Raw genomic sequence first — 23820 nt, 5'->3', positions numbered from 1 at the left:
TTGTGTCATTTTCACCCATTAACTTTATGTGAGTCATGAACAAGTTTCTTCCACTTGTCTCAAAAAGTGCACGCTGCACTTTAATGCCAATTGTGGCTCTGCCATGAATGCACATCGGTTTCAAATTGCACATCCGCAAGGTCACCAAGGCTGTCAGGCATTTGATCTTTAAAGTTGACTCTTGTGCATAAATAAGCACAGCAAGTTCAGCTGCAACAAAACTTTCAGATCTCAAACGATGAAACTGCTGCTCCTACACAACAAGAGCGAGTTGGAAAAATTATAACAGCTTTGACAAGTTCCCCAAAACGGAACTCGGGAGACTTTCAAGAGCCCCCCGTTCACAGAAGTTTACGGCATGCTAGCAATATGTTGGATTCAAACTGTACAATGCAAATCATGGTGGAGATTCTCATTAGTAGGTATTGACAAGCCACATAAAACAGCCTTCTTATGTGCGCCCCTTCTCCATGCCAGCTTTTTCGGCTCACCTCTCCTTTTGTCTCATCTTTCCGCCCGAGCTGTAGCCGTGCATATTTCAGATCGGCATGACAGACAGTGGAAATTATTTATCCTGGGTTCTGAGCTCGTGGCGAGCTGTTTAAGCATTCATGCTAACAAAGGGCAGCGGAGTCACAACGAGGCTGACAAGGCCTCTCTCTTTCTCTCTCTCTCGCATACACACACACACACACACAGCAGCACTTTTCAGAAAGACTCTGTTTTTTTCTGATTCTCTGACCTTTGAAGCAGCTTAGGTTCACAAAACACTTCCAAACAGTTCTCTCTAATGGCCCCCTACTCAAACAATCGGCAGAACGCTCCGACCAAGATGATTGATCTCCGACAAGCAGCTCGATGTAGCTCCATGAATCATTAGATCAGCTCAGAGGTAGAGAAAGAGAGAGAGAGAGAGGGAAAAAATACAAACCGGTCTGCAAAGGTAACGAAAGATGAAAAAAGGCGGCAGGCATATTGCATGCAAATAAGCTTCCACACAGCTGAGCATTTCAAAACTAAAAGAAAAAAAAAAAAAAAAAATTGAATGAATGGTGCATATTTGACATATGAGGAAATGGAGCTTGGGTCTCATTTTATTGTAACTCAACCCAAATGGAGATCACTAGGTTGCTACATATGTAACTGTTTTTTTACATCTGTAGCATTTAAGCAGGCATCGCTATCCCATCCTGAGCGCTGGCTATGCTGGTGGGGGGCGAGCATAAAACAGGCCAGTAACATGCTGTGAAACAGGTTATAGTGCCCCAGGACAGCAATATCAGAGAGAGGGAAGAGGGGTGTGAAAGAAGAGTAGTCCACGTCTGTCTTTCTTAAAAAAAAGAAAGGAGACAGAAAGGTAGAGAGGAAAAAAAATTACAGAAAAGCTAAGAACAAGGAAGAATAAGGAAAATAAGAGGTAGGAAAATAAGGAAGAACTGAAGGACAGGAGGAATGAAAAAGAGAGAGTCCAAGAGTAAAAGAATGCATGAACGAGAGAAGGAACAAAAGAAAGAGTGAGCAAAATAGCAAAAGAAAGAAAGAAAGAAAGAAAGAGAAAAAAGATAGTGTTGTAGCAACGTTCACTTATTTATTCAGTTTTGTTATAATTATTTATTTATTTATTATACATACACTGCCATTCAAAAGTTTGGGATCAGTAAGATTTCTATAAGTTTCTTATGCTCATAAAGGCTGTATCTATTTGATAAAAATAAAAATAAAAACAGAAAAAATAAAAATAAATAAATTGTCCAATCTTTTTGCAATTTAAAAAAAGTTTTCTATTCAAATATACTTTAAATTATAATGTATTCACGTGATGCAAAGCTGAATTTTCAGCATAATTACTCCAGACTTCAGTGTCACATGATCCTTCAGAAATCTCTTTAATGTGATGATTTATTATCAGTGTTGGAAACAGTTGAAATTAATAATTTTATTTAGCAAGTATGTGTTAAGTGGATATAAAAGTGATTAAAAAAAGTAATGGATTTATTGTTAGAAAAGATTTCTATTTTGAAAAAAATCATGTTCTTTTAAACTTTTTATTCATCAAAGATTCAAAAAAAGAAAAAAAAGTATCACAGTTTCCAAAATCAAAATAAATATTAAGCAGCACAACAGTTTCAATACTGATAATAAATCAGCATATTAGAATGATTTCTGAAACCAATATTAGAAATTGCAATAAGAATTCACAATATGTTTTTTTCTGTATTTTTGATCAAATAAATGAAGCCTTGATGAGTATAAGAAACGTCTTTAAAAAATATAAAAAAATCATACTGATTTACTAAATCACAAACTTATTTTTCTTTCTGATCTTACTTATTCCAAACTTTTGAATGGCAATGTATATCACTATTTATAAGAAAGAAAGAAAGAAAGAAAGAGGCATACAAAGGAAGTGAAAAAGGAAAATAGGAAACATGAAGTAAATGAAAGTGGGGATAAGACATTTGAGAGTGTGGCTGCATGCTCTTGCCTTTTCCAGTTCTTCACTGAACTATCAGACACTATCACACAGCATTTCTGAGGCAGCACCAGCCTTTAATGTAGCACTGTGCCAGCCTCCTGCAAGCCGCTGACAGCACTGTGAGCAAAGGAGACCTGTCAAAGGTCAACGTGTGTGACACTTCTCACTGCAGGAGACAACAACAAAACAGCACATATCAGTACCTAGATACTTACAGCACTAAAGAATCATTATTACACGTCCACACCAGTAATACATGTGTATATACAAGCATACATTTGCCTTTTTGCCATTTTATAGAAACTGACTGTCAAATAGGAAACAGGAAATGACATGAAGAGATCGATCTGGAAATGACGTCATTTGAACTTGAGTTTTTTTTTATTACTAAGAATTAACAAAAAAATTCAATACTGTATTAAAAAAAAATATATATATATATATATTTGTGCAACACAAACCCAAATGCCAGGTATGTAAAATCAAGTGAGGAAAAATGCTCATTTAAAGCACTGCGTTAAGAGAGATGTGGCCTGCCTGACCCTTGTCCGTCTCATTTTGCTCTGGACTTAACTGAATCTGAACGCCATATCAAAGCCAGCAGATGCCAGGACACAGAAGTGGTCTTGTCTATTGCAGGCAGATGTGGGCAAGCAGAAAATGAACAAAAGCTGCCCTTGTCCCCTCCAGTGTCACTGTGTGAGAAAGACTCCCAGCGTGTCAGACTGGCAGTCAGGCAGCACCGCTGGAACCAGTGCCACATGACTGTGTGGACAGGAAAGACAGACAGGTTCTTCAAGCCTCCCATGCCTCTTCATGTTTGCAGTGTTCAGCTATTTTGAGCCCTCGTCAGGTACAAGAATGTAACTTTCTGTTGTCTCTTTTTAGAGCACACAAAAAGCATGGATGGACAGGGAGATGTGAGAGGGGGGAAGTGGATGTCACAAGCAACTTTTCTTTTCTTGTCACAAAAAGCAGCTGTGCAAGAAAAATGTGAATGTTACAATGTGTAATAATTAGAGCTGTCAAATTCACACTAATTTAGTGTGATTAATTATAAAGAAAATAACCTGAAAAATTAACACAATTAATCATGCAAGTAACACAAGTAAATTGCATAAGGAATTGTCACCTTCATGTTTCTCTTGAGATCAAGACAGATATATCAAAATTTATATAGGCAACGAATTATGCTGATTAATTCACTGAATTAAATCACATCATGCAATACATTTTAAATTAATGAGATTTTAAATGACTGACAACCTATCATAATCATCCTCGTTATTATTATTATTGTTGTATACTTGATATACTACCAATAATTATTCCTAATAAATACATAAACAAATAAACAAGAACAACACAATCATGAAAACTACAATAACACCCATATAGTAATTTTTCATTGTCAAATACCACATACTGAAGAAGAAAAAGGGACAATAGATGATGATTAGATCAGTGACCTTTGCACCAGCTCACACAATCTTCCCCGTTGAGAGGTCAGAGGTCACGTCTCAACAACCCTAACCATGTTTACACAAGCTTTACAAAAATGCACAACACACTTCAAGAGGTCACAGGTCAATTCTCTAAACACCTGTAGAGTGGCTGCTTTTTCTGAACATACAGAACAGTAAAGAAAAAAAAAACTAGAGTCTGCAAGTCACACAAGAAGGTGAAAGAGAGAGAGAGTGCTTAAATCCGTCTAAATAAGAAGCATATGCACCTGGGTATTACAGTATATTAAGAACAAATTAAATGAAGCCAGTTAAAAGAAAGAATTTATTGGACCCAAACTCCAGATGGACTCCAGATTCCGAAGAAAACAGAATAAGGAGAAGAAAAGTGCAAGAATTCAGAACACAAGACATAAGTGAGAGAAGACAGGGAAATAAGGAGAGAATAAGTGCGCCGATCCTCAAGAAGGAAAAGAAAGACAAAAGAGACACAATGACACTGCTAAGAGGAACAGCAGTGGACAACTCTAAGGACTTTTGCTCCCAGTGTAAAGACCAGTGGGATTGTGTGGTGGCAGTGGGTGGGTCCCCTTTAAAACCTGACGTGTGGGGGGGAAGAAGGCCCAAACCTCCCCAACCCCCTCCAGCTGAGCGCCAAGGCTGCACAGATGCAAACTCCCCCCTGACCGTGCGCTTGCCAAGACGAGCTTCCGAACCCACACCAGCTGGGAGCCCTCTGATGAGGCCAACACATCCATTTCCGTGGTAACCGTGCCCCTCTCCCCCTGTCCTCGCCAACATACACACACACACACACAAATACAAACACACACAAAATATAACTCCAACCCCCCACATCACATATTTGCCAGCAACAATATCACGGCACGGGGCAGAACACAGCTAAATACTGCCTCCCGTACACACAGGTGACTTAAACGTAGTGTTGAGAACAAACCACCACCACGATGGAGTTAAAATACAACATCATGTTTGTCTCCAGCTGAGTGATTTGAGTGTCAGGAAGAAAAAGGCAAAAACATTAAATTCAAATTTGGTTCAGAGCAGAAAAGCTTAAGACAGGAAGCCAAACCCAAATGTCAATTCTAAAGCATTTAGGTGTTAGCTCAGTTTTTTTTACCGTATTGACCGATCTACACTTAACAGGAAAGAAAGACATGATGTAATGTTAGAACCGACAGCACCTCACAAAACACAGACAGTACCACAGCCTAACACACTGAACCTTTTTTGTTGTTTAGGTTCCCCATCTAAACGTCAATTAATGCAGAAACGTAAAAATACCACGCAACGCACTCCTAATCAATAAAAATACCATTTAGTGGTACCTTGACTATGACTAGCTTCTGCCAAAACCTTTTCCAAGCCAAGAACTTGTGCGGCGGCAAATTAATCAACAATCTTGCCATATTGTGTGAACTCTCACTGAGATCCCATCAAAAACACATGACTGACATCTGTTGGACCAGTCATGGGCTGAGCACAAACATGTTCTCTCACTCCCTCATGCACTACAAAAACACACACACGTCCACTGCTGTGTGTTACTCAAAGCTATTAGCTTACTCCACTTCTGGCGTATCCATCCTCAGGGTAATCCAGTGAAGGAGAGACGCACGGCTGGGGAATAATGTGGCATTGTTTTGGGAATGTGGAAGATAGGGAAGAGGAGACAAGACAGCATTTATCAAGAGGAGCTGGTAAACATATAATCTCAATAAACTGCCAAGGTCAGGCAAACTGCACTTGGCAGACGTGAAGTGTTGAAGAATGGAATGGCATGAAACAGGAATTCAGATCCTGGATCAGGATCGGTGGCTCCTCCAGGTAACCTTGGGGTCTTTGTGCTCTTAGAAAGAGGACATCCAGTTCTGCACAACACCCACATACATTTATCCCTCTCGTCAAGTGTCCTGGTTTTAAAATGGTGGTTCGGCTGCTGCCCGTTGAGGTTTTTTGAAGTGCCAGGGCCTCAGAGTGTGCTACACAAAGCCGGTAGCGGGCGTGCTAACACCAGAGCCATGCCAAAAACAACAAGCCAAGCAAGCAGCTGTGCACTAGTGGGATGGCTTGCCCGAGGAATCAAAGATTGCCGCCGAAGAAAGAAAAACAGCATTTCAAAGAAGCGGCCCTCTGTATTGCTGTTAGTCAAAGTCTGGAAACAAAGAGACAGAATCACAGGCCATGAGAGAACCCAGTGTCCAAATCATCTTGAGAGACCGCTCAGGGTTAGCTTTAGCGGGACAACTCCCCCTCATTCAGAAGTGTTAATGAGCTTTGATCACGACATGCAGATGAAAGATAGGATGAGTTAACAGGCTAGCAGATGGGTGCAAGCCCACTGAGATCTGAAAGAAATAGTGCAGCAAGAGCTAAAGAAGTAAAAGAGACTATATGAGGCATAGTCCACTCTGCGTCCAGACAAACACCATGGCGCCTTGGCTACAAGACCTCTGTTTTCCCAACTGAAAATGCCTTTATCAGTCAAGCCTTCTTGAGTGCAAGCTACGAGTTAATGTTACATTCCAGTTAGTCTGTGCTCCTGGAGGAATTTTAGATTCCAAATGCACATACGATATCCAGTCTTTTCACTCCATTACAGTAAAGAGAGAGTGCTCTTAACCATTTCAGATGTTTCCTAAGGCATAGCACCTGGGGCTCCCCCATCGAAGAATCACTCAAAGATCAAACAGCTAATATTCTTTGCTGTAGCGAAACCACTGCATTACCACCTAATGTCTCAGAATCACATTTCCGCGCTCACTTTACGCCATCATCACTAAAAAGCTGCATTATCTTTAAAGCTCCAACCTTAAGAGAAATAAAAAGAAGGGAGAAACATCATCTTTTAAGTGGCGAATTTGGTCATTACCCAGGGAAAGAGTAAGAGACGTTTAACGGCACGCTGTTTGCCCATGTAAAGATGAGGAAAGTGATAGAAAGGCACGAGAGACGCAGATATAAGGGAGATGAACGGAGAAAGGATACCTCCCGTTCTCGTGCCTTTGGTGAAAAAACACTCGAGCCAGCGGTTAACCTCCATCCCCTTAGGACAGATACCGAAGCATCTGGCTGTTTCTAATACCCTCAGAGAGGACAGAGAGGGAGAAAGGGAGGAAGATCCTGTAAAAGCAAGAGGGCATCCACGTGCCTACAACCTTCCAACTGATCGGTGGCAATAGGCCACTGCCAAAGGCCCGGCTCCTTAGCTCTCATCTCCCATTACTGGTGAGACAAAAGCAGGCCCTGAACTCCCCTTCACCCTAACCAATTACCAGCCCCCAGGGACAAGCCCCGACCACTCTGAGCCAACTCTCGACTCTTTTCATCTCTATCATGTTCTGTTGCAGTGGATCAGAGCTAGCTGCTGCTGCAACTATTGCAACTGCAGTGGAAACTGTAATGCATTGTGTCAGTTCATCTGTTTGATGCTACCATTCCTAAAGAAATAGCTGTATCCACTGACATCAATAAATAAAACAGTGTTACCCAGTGACCATCTGATGTCTAAAACTGAAAAATGGCCAGAAGTGGCATATAGGAAACTACTTTCTACTTCTGACAGCTGAACAGAAAGCAGCAGCAACAGTTCTTTTGACTGATGAAACACCAGTTAATTCCTGTCAGATATTCTGTATAAAGCCTCCAATGAGTGGTGTTTCACAAAGCCAGTGCACAGCAAGTCTTCAGAGGGGACGACTTATCTAAAATCAGTGTTTAGTCCCTCCATTCGTACTGTGGTCTCCATCAGTCCTTCTTCAGCTGAACCTTCTTCAGTCGCCACAGTCTCCTTTCATGACAGATCATCTTTTCAGAATCCCGAAGTAAGAGTGAACAGGGTAGGATGCTTTCTTGTAAATAATGAGTATTCGAAATGAAATCTGTGCATGGCATAATGATAACTCCTTCTCGAAAAGGGCCACATTTTCAAGCTTTTCTCCAAAAATGAAAAAGTATTACATGGCTTTTCCGCCTAAAGGCTCCACTTAAGGCAAATTATCATTTACCTTTCGAGGGCTGCCAGATCATTAGGCAGGGACATTAAAATCAGCCACCGCTGCACCAGAGGGGGCCAAAGTGAACCAGTGCCCGGTTCATAGCTGAGCATGCGTGTGCACGTGCAAGTGAAACTGTGTGTGTCTATGTGGGGGGATAAAGTGTGCCAGCATGCATTTTTGGTATATGTGTGTGAGATGACATCAAAGCTTCCAGCAGTCAAGGGTTTGCCATGTGTCCAGAATCATTTGACATGACCAGATGTATCATTAAAACCTTGCCACACGCGCAGTTTCCTGTGCCAGACACCACAGCCATTCTCACTCTTGTAGTCATTAGCAGTCTTCTTTATTCAGTCTCTCCTCCGTATCTAAAACGTTCTACAAACATGGGCAGATCCAACGAGGTGAGAAATCTATTCCTCTTTCGCTGCTCTGGCCTTTTCCAGGGTCATGGGACTTTCGACATCTATCTGTCAGTCAACCGAGCAGCTGGACGACTTGGACATGTGACTCTTTTTCACATGTTTTTTTTCTTGTTCTTTCTTCCTTTTTTTTCTTCTCTGGCCAGACGGTGGCATCCAAAGCTCCTCTCATTAAATCAAACTGACTGGTCGGGTGTGTGGCGTGGCCAGTGACCACCTTCTGATGTTCAGCCAGGGATATGTGAAGGGACAGACCTTACCTTCTTCTGAGGGGCTGGCATATGGCCCCAGCACAGCTGTTTTACACCTTCCCCTTCTCATCTTCTTCCCTCCCTTAAATCACTCTGTGTTTGGTCCTTCTCCTCCTCCTGGTCAATGCTACTGTCAAGCCTGGAATCCAGACTGGTGCGTACACACACACACACACACACCCAACACAAACCCAGCTGTTTAAGGAGCTACTACCAGACATCGGCAGTCACCACCTTTTTCTCCTAAGGAAAAGGATGTTGTGTCTGTCTAAGTCATGTCTCACTATAAAGCAAGACTTCCAGATTTAAAATAACAACTCCAACATTTCCGGGTGAAAGGACAAAGCAAACTGTCCATTGTGGAAAGAGAGAAAATATGTTCTCTGAGAGGTGATTTCTTAACAATGAAGTTAAAAAAATATCTTTGGAGGTACACCTGAACAATACAGCAGGAAGGGCTGGGGTGAATACCGCTGGGAAAAGAAGAGCTGGCGCAAAGATCAAAGCTTGGCTTTTGACGCGCCATTGTGTTTAAATGATCCAGACTGTAAACACAACACATGGGTGCTCTGTGAATGAGCCGTATCTGTCTTTATTTCTGTCTGTCTGTCAGTCAGTCTATCTATATATCTATATATCTGTCTGTCTGTCTGCCCATAAAGCCTGTAAACCGATACATTTCAAAGCAATTTTTTCAAACATTTAAGTAAGGCTAAACATTCAAAATTTGTCTTGACAAGCTTTGATTTTAGTTAAATATTACAGTTTTTGAATCCATTTTAATTCCACATGCTCACATGTAAAATCAAATTCTGCATGCTGTTTGCTACCTCAACTGAAATTCACGAACTGAAAGTTTAATTTAAGTAAAAGCAAAAAGCCAAAAAAAAAAAAAAAAAAAAAAAGATGTAAAATATTTTAGATGCTATTTTTCTATCCAGACCATCACAAACCTTCCTAGTAATTAGTTGCAACAGCCGTCAATGATATATGTTCATGTGTCATTGAGGTCAGGAACAGAGGCAGTGAGGAGAGATGCTTTATCAGAGCACTAGATAGACAACAAGGACCGAGAGACCTCTAACCAGCCCTATCCAGCCGTCAAGAGCTTGCCGCAGCTACTCTCTCCTCTGTCTCCTTTACAAGGAGATGAACTCCTGGGCACAATTAAGAATTGCACTCTGAGGACTTTCCTGATGTTCGGTTATAAACTACAATGCGCTTCACATTTCAAAGACAGCAGGTTTTTACTAGGCATGGAAAGCGTGTCGCACACCATCCTTTACATGAGTGCCGAGTTTCAGCCGAGCAATGCTCAATTGCACCAGCAATAAACAGCAGATTTATGGTAAATATTTTCATCGTTTTGCCTCTGTCAATGCCACAGTTTCAAATTAAGTATTGATTAATCACTTTCTTTTTAAGCAAAAATGCAGACAAGCAATATCAAAGCACAGCGGAAAAAAAAAGATTATACCCCCAATTCAGGTTCGTTCCAATCATTCATAACCGCTGTATTGACAAATACCAACTTGCTAATCACTGAGCTCGAGAAATAAAAATGGTCAGCGTTTCCCCCTGGACACACTAAAGCTGAAATATATCAGTTGTCTTTAACAAGCAAATCTCAGAGAACTAGAGTGAGGAGAAAATAAATCCTGTATGTATGTGAGTGTATGTGCTTGTGGCTGTATGCATGCAGCCGAACAAAACCCCAAAGCGTAACATCAGGACTCATGAAGGCATATGTGCAGTGGGCAGTGCGGACCCCCGGTGTTGCTCTGGTGTGGTCAAACCAGGATGAAAAGGTCAAGGTAAATTTTAGAGCATGCAAAGGGCTTTAAAATATTCACGGTCAGCTTTTTAGCACATGTGGCCACTCCAGACGTAATGAGATGGGAGTAGTAAATATTTGCTGATGGTCTGTACCGTTCCCATGCGCTGAAGCTTATTTTGAATACTGAGGATGCTGGGGAGGCAAGTGGAGGGGGCACCTGATAACTAATTAGTACATTTGCACAAATAATTAAAATGATTGATTGATTTTTCACAGAGAGGCGTGGGAGACATGTCAAATGAAAATGGTCTGCCGTTAGGGCCAGACTACTGGTGGTCCGTCTCAAATCATCATTCTGAGCATATGCTGAAACTAGGAAATGAGACAGACAGATGACATTAAAGACAGTAGAAAGACAACTTCTCCCTAGAGGTACAACTTTGTGAATTTTTCTTGGGGGAAAAAAACGGTCATCTTCAAATAACTCTTATAAACCTATAACTTGTTCAAAAAATATCTAGGGTAATTGTAAGGGTTTAAAGAGAAGATGTATTTTTAGCACTGTACATCCAAAATCAGAGTATTTCAGGCAATTCAAGATTTGAGACCACTGAGACCATTTGAGACTCTTCACTTAAGTAGGCCCACGCTGAATCTGCACACTTTTACTTTTTCACCAGTTGTGAGGGACAATGTTTAATTCAGCAGCATGGAAAATCCAGTATATTACAAGTAAAAAATAAATACACATATAAATAAATAAGCAAATGAAAAAGAAGACCCTAGTAAAAAAGTAATATATCTAAAATAAATTAGTTCCATACAAAGTATAGTTCAAATCTATTAACATAGTTTCTGGCTCGAGGCTACTAATGTGAAAATTATAATTAAACTTTTCTTGGATTGGTACACAATGCATATTTATTACGATTAAGATGATGAAGAGGATTATATGATGTTTGAATATTAGCTAATTATATAATATTATTTCTTATTATATAATAGGAAATTATTATTTTATTATATAAAGTATTTCTTTTAATTACATTATAAGTATAAACAAATCAATAATAATTATAAATAAAAAAATGCAGAGCTTATAAGAGTATTATAATCTTATTGGTATAAATAATACAGAACAAATTATCAAATTGATTGACCAAAAAAAAAAAAAAAAAATTAAAAACCTTACAGGGGCAGGAGAGCGTACAATTTTGAGAATTCTGAGGACAAGAGTTTTGTCCAGAGTTCTGCAGTCGCAGATTCAGTGCAAGCCTTCTCATAAGATGGGGTGATGGGGTGTCAATAAGTCACTAGGTAACAGCATCTCATCTAGAATACGAGCAAGGTTACTTTAAATTCCGATTTGTATTTTGATATAAAACCGAAGGGCTCTGGGCTCTAATGTCCTGCTATTCATCTGAGTGATGTTTGTTGTGCCTTGAGCAAAGCATTTAAAACCCAACTTGCTCCAAGGGCACAACAATATGACATGATTTTCCGCAATAAATGTTAGCAGCTTTTTTTTTTTTTTTTTAAGTAAATATTCCACACAGCCCATTACCAGCAGTCGAGTCTTGCGGAATGCGTATAAGGCCACGTCCCATTCCTCTCCCCCGCTGCAGAAACGTGCACGGAGGCTGACGCGCCAGTCTCTTAACATCAGTGTGAACACACACATTACGCTGAGCAAATAGATATTCTCTCTCATTATCCTGTCTTTTAAAGTAAAGGAGAGGCAGGCTGTTTGTGATGGCCGCACGTAATTTTCCCCCTCATATAGAATTCAAATATAGACAGTTAGGAAATGGGAAAGAGGAACCAAAAGGAAGAGAAAATGAGAATGAGAATGAGAAAGAGAGAGAGAGAGCCCGGGTTGATTTCTCCATCAGGCCTTTTTGTTGGTAGTGAGCAGACACGAGAAAGATTCGTCTTCATCTTCCTGGCTGGCTCTTACCGGGTTACTGTAACTGACACCTCGCTAGTTTTTCGAGGGCCTCTGCGAATCTAACGCATGCCATGGAATTCTTCAGCACTTTGTATAAGTCACTGAGGGTTTTTTTTTTTTTTTTGATGGCAAGGAAAGGTGGAGCGAAGGAGAGGAGGGCAGGATGGGTAGGGAAAGGTGAAAAGGACGTAACTAAAATAGAAATGTGAATTGGAGAATAGGGGAACATAAGGAGGAGGGGTAGATAAGAGTATAATCCCTCTTATGTCAGGCATAGACTGGAGAGAAACAAGATTAGGCGATACCTACCATACCGTTACAATTAGTCTCAGCCTTGACTTAGTGCTCACATTGAATGCCTCTCTAACAGGGTCAAGGAAAAAATGATTTAAACCTCTATATTTGTGCACTGGCTAAAAGAGTGGCGCACGATTTGTCTCTGTCTCTCTGTATTTTAGCAACATCTGGCAGTAGGAGATTTAGGTTAGACAAGTAATTAGTGCCACGTATTTGTCCTAAAGACAGGTGTATTTTCATTTAAAAATCACTTCATCACTGTGCTGGAGAGCAGCCGGCACACACACACACACACACACACACCTCACCTTGCAAGCTTTACAATGACAAGTTTGTGTGGGTTAATGTAAACTTGAAAGGTAAGCTGCAAACGACCCATAGTGTAGCTTTTCTTCAAAGCATCGAAATCTTGTCCAATAGAGATATCGTTTTATCCACAGTCAGCTGATGTCATATGATGATGCATTAGTTGAACTTCACAGATTGGTTTTTAACATATACAACAATTCATTTACACTTACAGTAAATATATGCAGTACTGTTCAATAGTGTGCAGCCAGTTAATGCTTTTTGATCAAACATACAGTAAAAACTGTAATATTATATAATATTATTACAAATTAAAATAACTCAATTTTAATATCTTTATTTTTTATTCCTGTGATACCAATGCTGAATTCTCAACATCTGTAACTTCAGTCAACTTTTTTTTTTAATTAGTATTACTATTTTTCCCAATGTTTAAAATAGTTATTCTGCTTAATTTTGTGGAATATTTTACATTTGTAAGGGATATTTTGATGAATAGAAAGTGCACTGTCACTTCTGACCATGTTAAAGCATTCTTTCTTGTTAATTTTGCAAAATTAAATAAATTACCCCAAACCTTCGAACAGTAATGTATGTATATAATAATAATATGATATATAATGTAATACATAAGGGGTGAGTGAGCACATTCCGCATTATTCTTGTACAGCAAATGTTTACCCAACAAACATTTCTTTTAATTAAAGCTCCGCATGATGTTTAATCTGGAGGTCTTTTTTTATTCTGATTGTAATGAAGTATGAATTTGCATATTGTATGCAGACACTAAATGGATAAAATATGAAACGTCACATTCTCTTCCATTAATACATGGTCATTGCTCTTTCTCCCTCAGATCTCAGTATAGTGCCCCTCTCTCCTACACTGACTAATCATCTTGTTTGTTTCCATCGTAACTTTTCCAGATTGAGTGCTGAAGTCTTTTAAAATGGAAATGTACTTCATCATGGTCATTTGACACTGAGCGCTAATAAATCAAGGCCAGTCCTCTTCTACTGCGAATTAAAGTAAAACAAACAGCAGAGGACCGTTCCTCTTTACTGGACCTAATGGAGGTCACATTCACCCACAATATGCAATTAAACAGACTCCAGAACAAAAGCTCTCTCCCTCATACCATTTCTTAAAAAGGGATGGTATTATGTTCCAAGACAAATAAACATCTATGAAAGTCTTACCTGTCCAAAGAACATTTTGCATTATATCAGTTGAAACTGACTGGAAAGATATTAAGGATTTGACTAAATTCACTGAAACAATACACAAAACACTTTACCCTATAAAGTACAATAACAAATCCAAAGACTTCATCTAACTAAAATATTTCATGACAGAACGGTGCAGGCAGCCCGGCAAAAAAAAATAAATAAATAAATCTAAAGAGCAATAAGAAAACAATGAGATCAATTGTAATTCAACTCGCTCCCTCTGAATGGAATTATCAGCACGCAAAAAAAAAAAAAGTAAATTTGAAATATTCTTCGCTGTATAGGCTCAATCAAAATATTCTGATCCTTGTTACTGAATCTGAATATGTATGAACGTATCAAATATGCTGAATTTATTTTGAATATTTAATGAGATATAAAATATAAGTCTATTTCGGCAAACTAATAAAATCAGTCTTGTATGAATGTAACATAGATTGGGAAAAAAAAGAAAGAGGGAAAGGGCGGAAAACAAAAAAGACAGACAGAGAGAGAGAGAGAGAGAGAGAGAGAGAGAGGTTCATCAACATTCAATGACAGAATAACACGGCCATACTTCCCCACATCAAGAGCAGTCAAAATATCAGTGTGCATATCTAAGCATCTGCACTCCCTCCATCTATCTCTCGCCCGCCTCGCCTGTGTCCAATCACACACCAGTCCCTCGCAATAAAACAAATTAACTGATTAGACATTTTAATTTCAGTTGTCTTTGACCTTGCAGAATATATTACTGGTGTCTACATTGGCGGGGCGATAATCCTGAGCTTTTTCGTGGAAACCACGCTGCCCTATTTTCACCTTCTAAACGCAAGATCCGCAAACAGGTTGAAGCACATGCATGCATACAAACATGCACAGCATCCTTCCCTTTCCCCGCTCCGAACACCCCCCTCCACGCTCCAGGCGGCCGGCGGTGGAAGGGTTAAGCAGGGAATGCATTAACAAAAGAAAATTATAGCGTAAACAGTTCATAAAATCTCACAGCCCCCGATGTCGCGCTAGATCATTAAATTTCTGCAACAATTAGACCTTTTCTCACGGCGGCAAATTGGACCCGTTGCCATGGCAAATCTGAGCCCTTAAGTCATATATCTTTGATTGCGGAAAGGTCAGACGTAGACAGCCTAATAACTCAGGGGGCTGTTTGACAGATTTCATCCGAGCATGATCACATAACAGCACAAAACTATGTCGGCAGTTGTTAAAAGCAGGGAGGGGTCAGGGAGAAGGTTGAGGTTATGGAATGTTTGAGCTTGACTGAGCACAGCCTGATAATGTGCCTGACTGCATTTAAATCCACAGAAACGCCATGCGTCTGTGTGCGTGCACCCGTGTTTTTTAACAGGGGCCACTTAGACGCGGACGGGTTTCGGTCCTCGGTAGTTTTTAGGAGGCGAAGTGCTGTTCGAACGCGGCTGAGGCAACTAAAGGAAGAGAACTGCTGGCAAGCAATGGCAGCCTGTTGAGAATACAATGATTTAGCATGATTTATTTAGATGATGTCGCACACCCCCGATCACACACACATATGGTTGGGGAATTGTGCGGAGCAGCTTAGTGTAAGATGGCATCAAGCTAAAATCTATGAGCTCGACTCACTAATGACCTTGACATGTAAACTTTGAGGGAACAATAAGCTCTCTTTACTCAGCTAACGGCATTTGAGTGTGATTTTAGGAGTAATCCTGAACCCTCCCCTGTAGGCTTTGCTGGCATTTCAGCTGCCTTTCCCACAGGTGCCTGAAAAAGCAGTGACGACAGCGCCATCTACTGGGTGGAAGAGGGAACTCGGACGTAACGGTGTGCTATCTTTAAAAAAAGATGCTGTGGCCAAGTGTAATTAAGTTTCAGTGTGTGTGTGTGTGTGTGTGTGAGAGAGAGAGAGAGTGCCTAGTTGTTGCTTGTCTTTGTGCGTGACTGAAATACACTTTCCCTGTCCCCAGACCTAGATATCAGGGGCCCTTGGGAAAGTGTGACAATGAGAGTGTGCACTTGAGTGAGTTAATGTGAGGGTGGCTCAGCTGGACAGCAGATGTCTACATCTCGGTCCCCTTCCATCTCTGTCTCCTAGTTTCCTCCTCCCTCTGACTTCTTCCCCCTCATCTCTCAGCCTTTATCCTCTTTTTCTTCTCAGCCTCTGTAAGTCAACTGGTACAGTGCTAGCAACACCAAGGTCACGGGTTCGATTTCCAGGAAACGCAAATACTCATACTCATATTTGCCAGACTTTTTTAATCCAAAACAACTAAAAGAGAAAAAAAAAAGAGTAGTTTTATTCAGTAAGGACACATTAAGTACAGTAAAGGTGTACATTGGTACAAAAGATTTATATTTTAAACAAATGCTATTGTATTGAACTTTGTTTCTTAAAGAATTCTAAAAAGAAAAAAAAAAAAGAAAAAGAAATGAAGCTGCATAACTCCTATCAGCGTTGATATCAATAAGTGTTTCCTGAGCGCCAAATCTGAAGGATCATTTGACACTAAAGGTTAACTCATGACTGCTGAAACTTCAGCTTTGCATCACAGGAATAAAATACACTATAAAATGTATAAAATTTTAATAATATTTCACAATATCACTGTTTTTACAGTATTGGTGATCAAATAAATGCAGCCTTGGTGAGCATAACAATATAAAGAAAGAAAGAAAGAAAGAAAGAAAGAAAGAAAGAAAGAAAGAAAGAAAGAAAGAAAGAAAGAAAGAAAAAACCTTAGCAGTTCTGAGTTTGAGCTCTGGAGCTCACGCAAACAATAGAAGTTTAAGTCTGGCTCACGACATTTGAGAATCCCATTTCCCCTTCCCTTATGCCCATTATTTTCAGTCTTCTCTTTTAATTTCATCTATAATAAAATTGGCAAAAAGGCCAGTAATAAATATAAAAAATCGTACGGGTGGACTTAGCACCACCTTTCTCTGGAACCAATTTTATAGTGAAAATCTCTGTTAGCCCTCGCAGGGCAGTCCAGATCACCTTTAAGCTTCCGTTCAAACAGTCAAAATTAAATGTTATTATACAAAGGTCACGCATTAATTCCAGTTTCATAGTATTTCTATTCATGACATTGAATAGTTCGGCGGATATCTGTGTCCTCGTAATCAGATACGGACTTCTCATTAAAAGCGAAAAGGCTAGTGGCTGCCACGAGATGCCACGGCTTTACTTTAAGACTACATCATGCTTTCCACCAAAGGACGTTTCTTCCACAACGCTGTCACCGCTGGCCTGCTCGCCGGGGATTTAAGACACTGATGTCAGCTTTGTGACAGCTGGTTTAAGTGTACAGCTGAGTTTTACAAGACAGGCCCTGTTGTCTGCCCTTAATTAAGGCTGAGAAAATGGGCCTGATTCACAAAAGCAAAAGCTGTTTTGCTGAGCAAAAGGAATATGAAATTATGTGAATGGTTTAGGCATCTGACGAGCCCCAATCACTGTTCTTTTAATGGCAATTTAATGATAATTGGATGTAAAAAGTACTGAAGGATTTGAGAAGTCAAATGCACTGAAAGAGGCACTATATAATCCCGAAATGGAACTGGAACTACTGACACAAACTGACTCGTGCTGGCAACAGATTCACTAGGCTCAAGTCTCACGAACTTCACAAATACAACAGCTGCGCTAAACCATCACCCATTCCGATTACTCTTCATGCGCTTACCTCAAGTTAGTACATTAAGAACAAAAGCCAAGCGTAGATCAGCCTGAACAGGGGAGCCGTGGGTAGGGGGTTAATTAATACAAAGCATTTTTAAGAGAGAGCCCAACACATCCGCACTCAGAAGCAGCGGGGCTCCATGATAAGCGGCTCATCAAACACACAAGTGGAGCTGTTTCTCAGCTGTTCTGCACCCAGATTAATAGCACCTCAGGTCAGGAGGCCCCCTGCGGTTCCTCAGCACCCCGCCGTTCTCTCCAGCCAGATCATTCACTAACGCATGCCACGCTGGATAATTGGGGCACGTCGCTGCGCTCCGCTCACCTGTCTGCTTGCAGGTGCAAAGGTGTCAGTGCCTTTGAGTAACGTGCAAGCTACTCCGACGGTGAAGTCTTACACAGATCCACTTACACGCTGCAGCGTGCAGCTGAAAGCAGCAGGAGAAGCTTTGAGAAGGTAAAGGTGAATAGAAACCCTACAGCAGGATTAAATGGAGGGAGGCGTATCATCCTCTTTTGCAGATGCAATGCGGCAACTGGTAACAACCTGTAACCTGTGCCACCCGCAGCACACTTTGTTTCTTTGTGGCCTTTTGACCATTGCTTTTCTAGTTCGTTTTTTTATTACTCTATTCAACTGCAATAAGGTTCGGTTGTTAATGCCTTAAATGAATAACCATTTACAGCACAATATGAATCTATATTAATTTATAAATATATTATCATGTAAATAATTAATTTATAATTATAATTTAATTCATAAAAATAATGGTAACACTTTAATATAGGGAGCAATTCTCACTATTAACTACTTCCTCATTAGCATCCCATTATTAACATATTGGCTGTTTATTAGCACTTAAAAAGCACATATTCTGCATGACCATATTCTACATCCTTAAAACTACCCAATACCTAAATTGAACAGCTACCTCACTAACTAATAAGAAAGCAGGAAAGTAGAAGTTTATTAAGGCAAAAGTCGTAGTTAATGGTTTGTTAATAGCGAGAATTGGACCTTAAAGTGTTCAATAACAAGTGAATACCATATATTAAGTTACATACTAAAATATTACAAATGTACTATGTTTATTTACTGTATATATATATATATATATATATATATATATATATATATATATATATATATATATATATATATATATATATATAACATTATTTTATTTTGTTCAGAATTATTGATCGAATAAATGCTCTTAAAACTTTTTTTGGGGGGGGTCAGAGTTTCTGAAGAAATACTAAGCAGCACAATAATTTTCATCTCTAATAATAATTAGAAATGTCGATCTTGAGCAACAAACCAGCACATCAGAATGATTTAAAGACTGGAGTAATGGCTGCTAAACACTCAGCTTTAACATCATATGAATACATTTTTTACAAAAATAATAAAATAGAAAACAGTTATTTATAGTTGTTACGATATTTAACATTATTACTGTTTATGATGTTTAAACAAATACATGCAGCTTTGGTGAGTATAAGAGACTTGCCGACCCCAAACTTTTGAACAACAGTGAAATAAACATTAAAATAGATTAATAAAGTATTTTTCATGCTTACTTCATGAAAACGAACTAAAGTTGTAATCAAAGTGTTATTACCAAGCATGGAAATCACAATCTTAAATCTGCTCTGATATTTCAAATGTTTCCCATGTCGGCAGGAACCCTGGGACTCAGAAAGTCACATCCTGTCTGATTTATTGCACTGCACTTGATAAAAGCCCAGTTAAGTGTGTCAGAATTCATAGTGGAGAGGAGGTGAGAAGGAGAGGAACAGTGGGAATACAAATGGAAGGAAGGCTGGGATTAATTGTCCGAGAAGCGAAATGGCTGTGGTGCGGTTGCTGTGCTTTGAGGGCTGGGGGGGTCTCACTTGTTGTTGGGGTTGAGGTCAGGAGCGGGTCGATTCTAATGGTGTCACCCAGCACGCTCACAATTCCACACTCATTACACCATTCACAATTACTGCTACCTATTTCCCCGAGAGGGCTGGGCCAACCATTATCACGGCGACTCAAATGAAGTGGATAATTGTGTCTCTCTGCGGCACATCAGGAAATGGGGGAGAGAAAGAGAGAGAGAAGATGGAGACAGAGAGGCAGAGGAGGAGGAAAGACAGATGGATCAGGAGGTGTGAGACAGATATCAACAGACAACAAGCCAGTTCAAACAGAAGGAACCCTTGTCACATTTACAAGCATTATTGCAGATCAAGCCATCTAAAGTTGGAATAACTTGATCAATTCATGAGGGAAACACGCTCTGATTCAAGCTCACTAATAACACAACCCTCGCGATCGTCTGTAGCGTACGGGCTCTGAAAACACTCTGTGCCACTAATGTTTAAGGAGTCAGAAAAGGGAATTCATTCATGGGAAATGACCAAAAATAGAGGCGTCTCTCGAATGCTATATTTATAAGAAAGGGAGGCCAACTCTCAGACCGCAATTCTACACAGGCTTGTCAAACCGCGTGCCATTACTACCCCTTGTCTTTGCGCACTTGTCATGTAAGACTTGTACTCAAATGAAATATTTATTCTGCATAATAACTTTCAAAGGGGAATAAAGTATGGAATTAATTATTAATCATATGTATATTCAAAGCTTTTCTTTTTTGGGAGCGTTAGATATTCCCACACAGTGTCAATCTGTCGAGAGGCCCCGATTGAGTCTAAGACTCGGAAAAAAAATGTATGCTGGTGGAAGATGTTGACGTTCGTAAAAAACGTAAGCGCTTGCCCCTTGATTTAACTAGTTCACAGGTGTCAGAAGCGGGATGTTTAGCAACACAAATTACACGCCTCGTTTGGCGGATACTAACTGTGCTCTAGTTCTGTGGAACAAAGTACATTTGCCGTGGAAGGGGAGTCAAGGTCAGGTCATCAGCAGACGTCATAAACTCCCATTAACGGGAGAGAGGAAATAAAGAAGGCCACTGATGAGAGGAAATGCGATCTGAAGCGATAGATATCTCATTTACTGCATTCTGCCCCATTTTGACACAATTTGCTTCAAGCCAGTTAATATGCAAGTTATCCATCTGAGAGGGCGTGAGACAGACCATTTCAGTGTCAATTTACAGCAAAAAAAGAGAATGTGAGTACCCTCCATTCTTCAGAGCTCTTTAGTCTAATTCAATTGTACCTTTCAATACCTTATGATATGCAGGAAGTGCTTGGCTCGCCATATTACATTATGGGAGGATAAAATAGTAAAACTGATTTTTTTTTTTTTTAAAGACGGCAAGTATGCACTGGGATAAAAGCAGATAAAAAGTCAAGCTTACTTTTGCCTTGTCTGGGGGTTGAAAAGTGGCCATAAGTGCTTTAGATAGCGCTTAGCGGTAAATGCAAGGCATCCATCATCTAACTGCTTCAAATAGCAAGGGGAGAAGTTATTCCTTATTGACTTTATTCAACTCTCTGCCTGACAGAATATTCATAGCCAGCTCTGGACCATCACAGGAGCTCAAAAGGACGCAAGTGAAGTTGGATGAAGCGACAAATAAAAGCAATGTCAAATAAAGAGGTGCTCATCAATTTGCGTACATATCCTTTTTGCAGTAAATATACAGTGTAAGTGTTCACACTTCAAATCCCCCCCCCCAAAAAAAAACAAAACAAAAAAAAAAAACAAAGCAGGAGTGATGAATATTTGCACTAAAGGACAAAATAAGTCAATAAGATAAATAAATCCATACATTTTGGATTTTTACACATTTTACATTTAATTCATAAACCTCTGTAATTATTTGGGAAATGTACTCACAATTTCTGAATGAATTTTTTTTTCAAAGTGAATCCCATGTATTTTTTTTCTTTTTTCATTGTCAATAGTGCATAGCTATGAAAGCCCATCTCCACAACAGAATTAAAATAAATGTAAACATTTTATATATATATATATATATATATATATATATATATATATATATATATATATATACATGTTTATTTATTTATTTATTTTTCACAATTCAGAGTTTACAGTATATCTCACAATTCTAACTTTTTGTCCTTACAAATCCCGCAATGGCAAGATATACTTATTGTTAACTCGTAATGGCGAGAAAATAGTCATAATCGTGTGGTAAAGTTGCAATTTCAGAAAAAAATTGTCAGAAAAAAAAACTGAATTGTGAGATATAAACTCATAATTCTGACTTACATCTTGTTTACGTCTCACAATTCTGTCAAATTTTTTTGATTTAAACTAACAAAAATAAGTTTTGAACATAATTTGGGATACAATTAAAACGTGTTTAATCAAAGGTCAGTGAATCATAGGTTTTTAGTGACTTGTTTCCATTAGTCCATGGGTGTAAGAAGAAAAATGTGCATTTAGGAGAGCGTGTTAATACCGGTGAGTGGTTCCATCAGACAAAATCACAACTAACCAGTGGAGTGCATAAAAAAGGTTTGATGCTCAAAGAGAATTTGAGCTTCAAGTCATGCACGGCTTGCACATGGCCAATGCAATAAAGCAAAAGAGAAGATGTGTAGCCCCTGTCTTGAGCATCCTGGATAACAGCAGCATTAAATCAGGGCATTTTAACGCACTGGCTTTATTCCATGATCTACTAAAATGAAATATTTTATGTATTTGTGTGCTGTGGTCCAAAAAGTCCAAGATAGAGGAATCCCACAGACCTGCAAGTAGCACATTCATTCATACCAAAGGATACGAATGGAAATTTGGAGCCGACTTTAAATAATCCTTACCTAAGCTGTCGCCAGGCATATTTCATAGCATTAATATTTACATCGCATCAGAGTAGAAATACAAAATCTGAAGATGTGCGCTCGGACAAATTTAAAATGCATACATAAATAACAACATCTGGTAGGAAATCAGGTGGCCTACACTTGCCATGCATGAAGGAACAGAAATATTTCAAATAAACTATGTGCTTTTTTAACATGATAACCAATAGCATTTTAGCATTAATTTTATAACATTTTGCCAAGGGCAGTTTGTGTTGAAACTTTAATATGCATCTGGTTAACACCTCAGTGTAATGTGTCTGTACTCATGTAGTATGTTGCCAGAGTAATGTACATATTTGTTATGCTAATTACCATGTTTAAGATATATTTGCATTAATTCTTAATTTGCACTGTCCTGCAATAGTTTAGAATTAGCACTATTTTTTATTCTTTTATTTGGCAAGGATACTTTAACTAAGGGATGTAATGTTTCACTCAACTCACGATTCAGTTCAATTCACGATTTAGATTTTATGATTCGATGCACAATTTATTTATTTTTTACAAAATGATATTTAAGGCAAATTATAAATTAAATGTGTCCTTTTATTATTGCTTGGACAAACTGCTGCATGTTTCTTTGTGAAATTGAAATATAATTATAGGTCAGTGGCTTACCCCCAGTTCATCAGTAGAACACAAACAGAGATTTTGGGAAGTGGATGGGAATCATGGCTTTGAGATTCAAAAAGACATTCACAAACAAAACCAAATTAAACCCTAAGGCTCGTGACGATACGCTGATGTGTAAAAATGATCAGTCTGTGCAAGAAACTGAACAATATTTATATAGTTTTTTACCTCTGATTTGCACCGCAATGTCAGAACACATTCGCATCTTCTTCTACAAACTGCGCAGGAGGTGTCTTTTTCTTCTTCTTTTTGCTTTACGGCGGACCACAGACTTATAAGTGCATTACCGCCACCTATCTCTATATTAAAATAGAAAAAAAATATTTACAATATTACTATTTTAATGCATTTCTCAACAGATATATGCAGCCTTGGTGAGCATATGGGACTTCTTTCAATAACATAAAAATCCAAATGTTCTGAACAGTATATGTGGACTTTTAATTGCATTAACTGAACATACACCCACAACACTGCCTGAACATCCTGAAAGAGAAGACTTTCAGGTTTTCTAACATCAGTTTAGCACAATACAGCTGAA

The 23820-nt window shown here is 39.1% G+C and overlaps 1 long non-coding RNA gene across 1 annotated transcript in view; it reads right to left on the bottom strand.

The window, feature by feature from the left end:
• The window catches only part of LOC127962043 (uncharacterized), a 67983-nt gene extending 44409 nt beyond the window's left edge, over positions 1-23574 (bottom strand). Inside the window, exon 1 of the long non-coding RNA XR_008154517.1 lies at positions 23448-23574. This is a non-coding gene — a long non-coding RNA (uncharacterized LOC127962043). The remainder of the gene's footprint in view (positions 1-23447) is intronic.
• Between the last annotated feature and the right edge of the window lie 246 nt (positions 23575-23820).

The sequence above is a fragment of the Carassius gibelio genome, chromosome B7 (assembly GCF_023724105.1).
Source record: "Carassius gibelio isolate Cgi1373 ecotype wild population from Czech Republic chromosome B7, carGib1.2-hapl.c, whole genome shotgun sequence".
NCBI classification, from domain to species: Eukaryota; Metazoa; Chordata; class Actinopteri; order Cypriniformes; family Cyprinidae; genus Carassius; species Carassius gibelio.
Note: the sequence above shows the minus strand (reverse complement) of the source record. Positions and strands in the feature narration are given on the sequence as shown.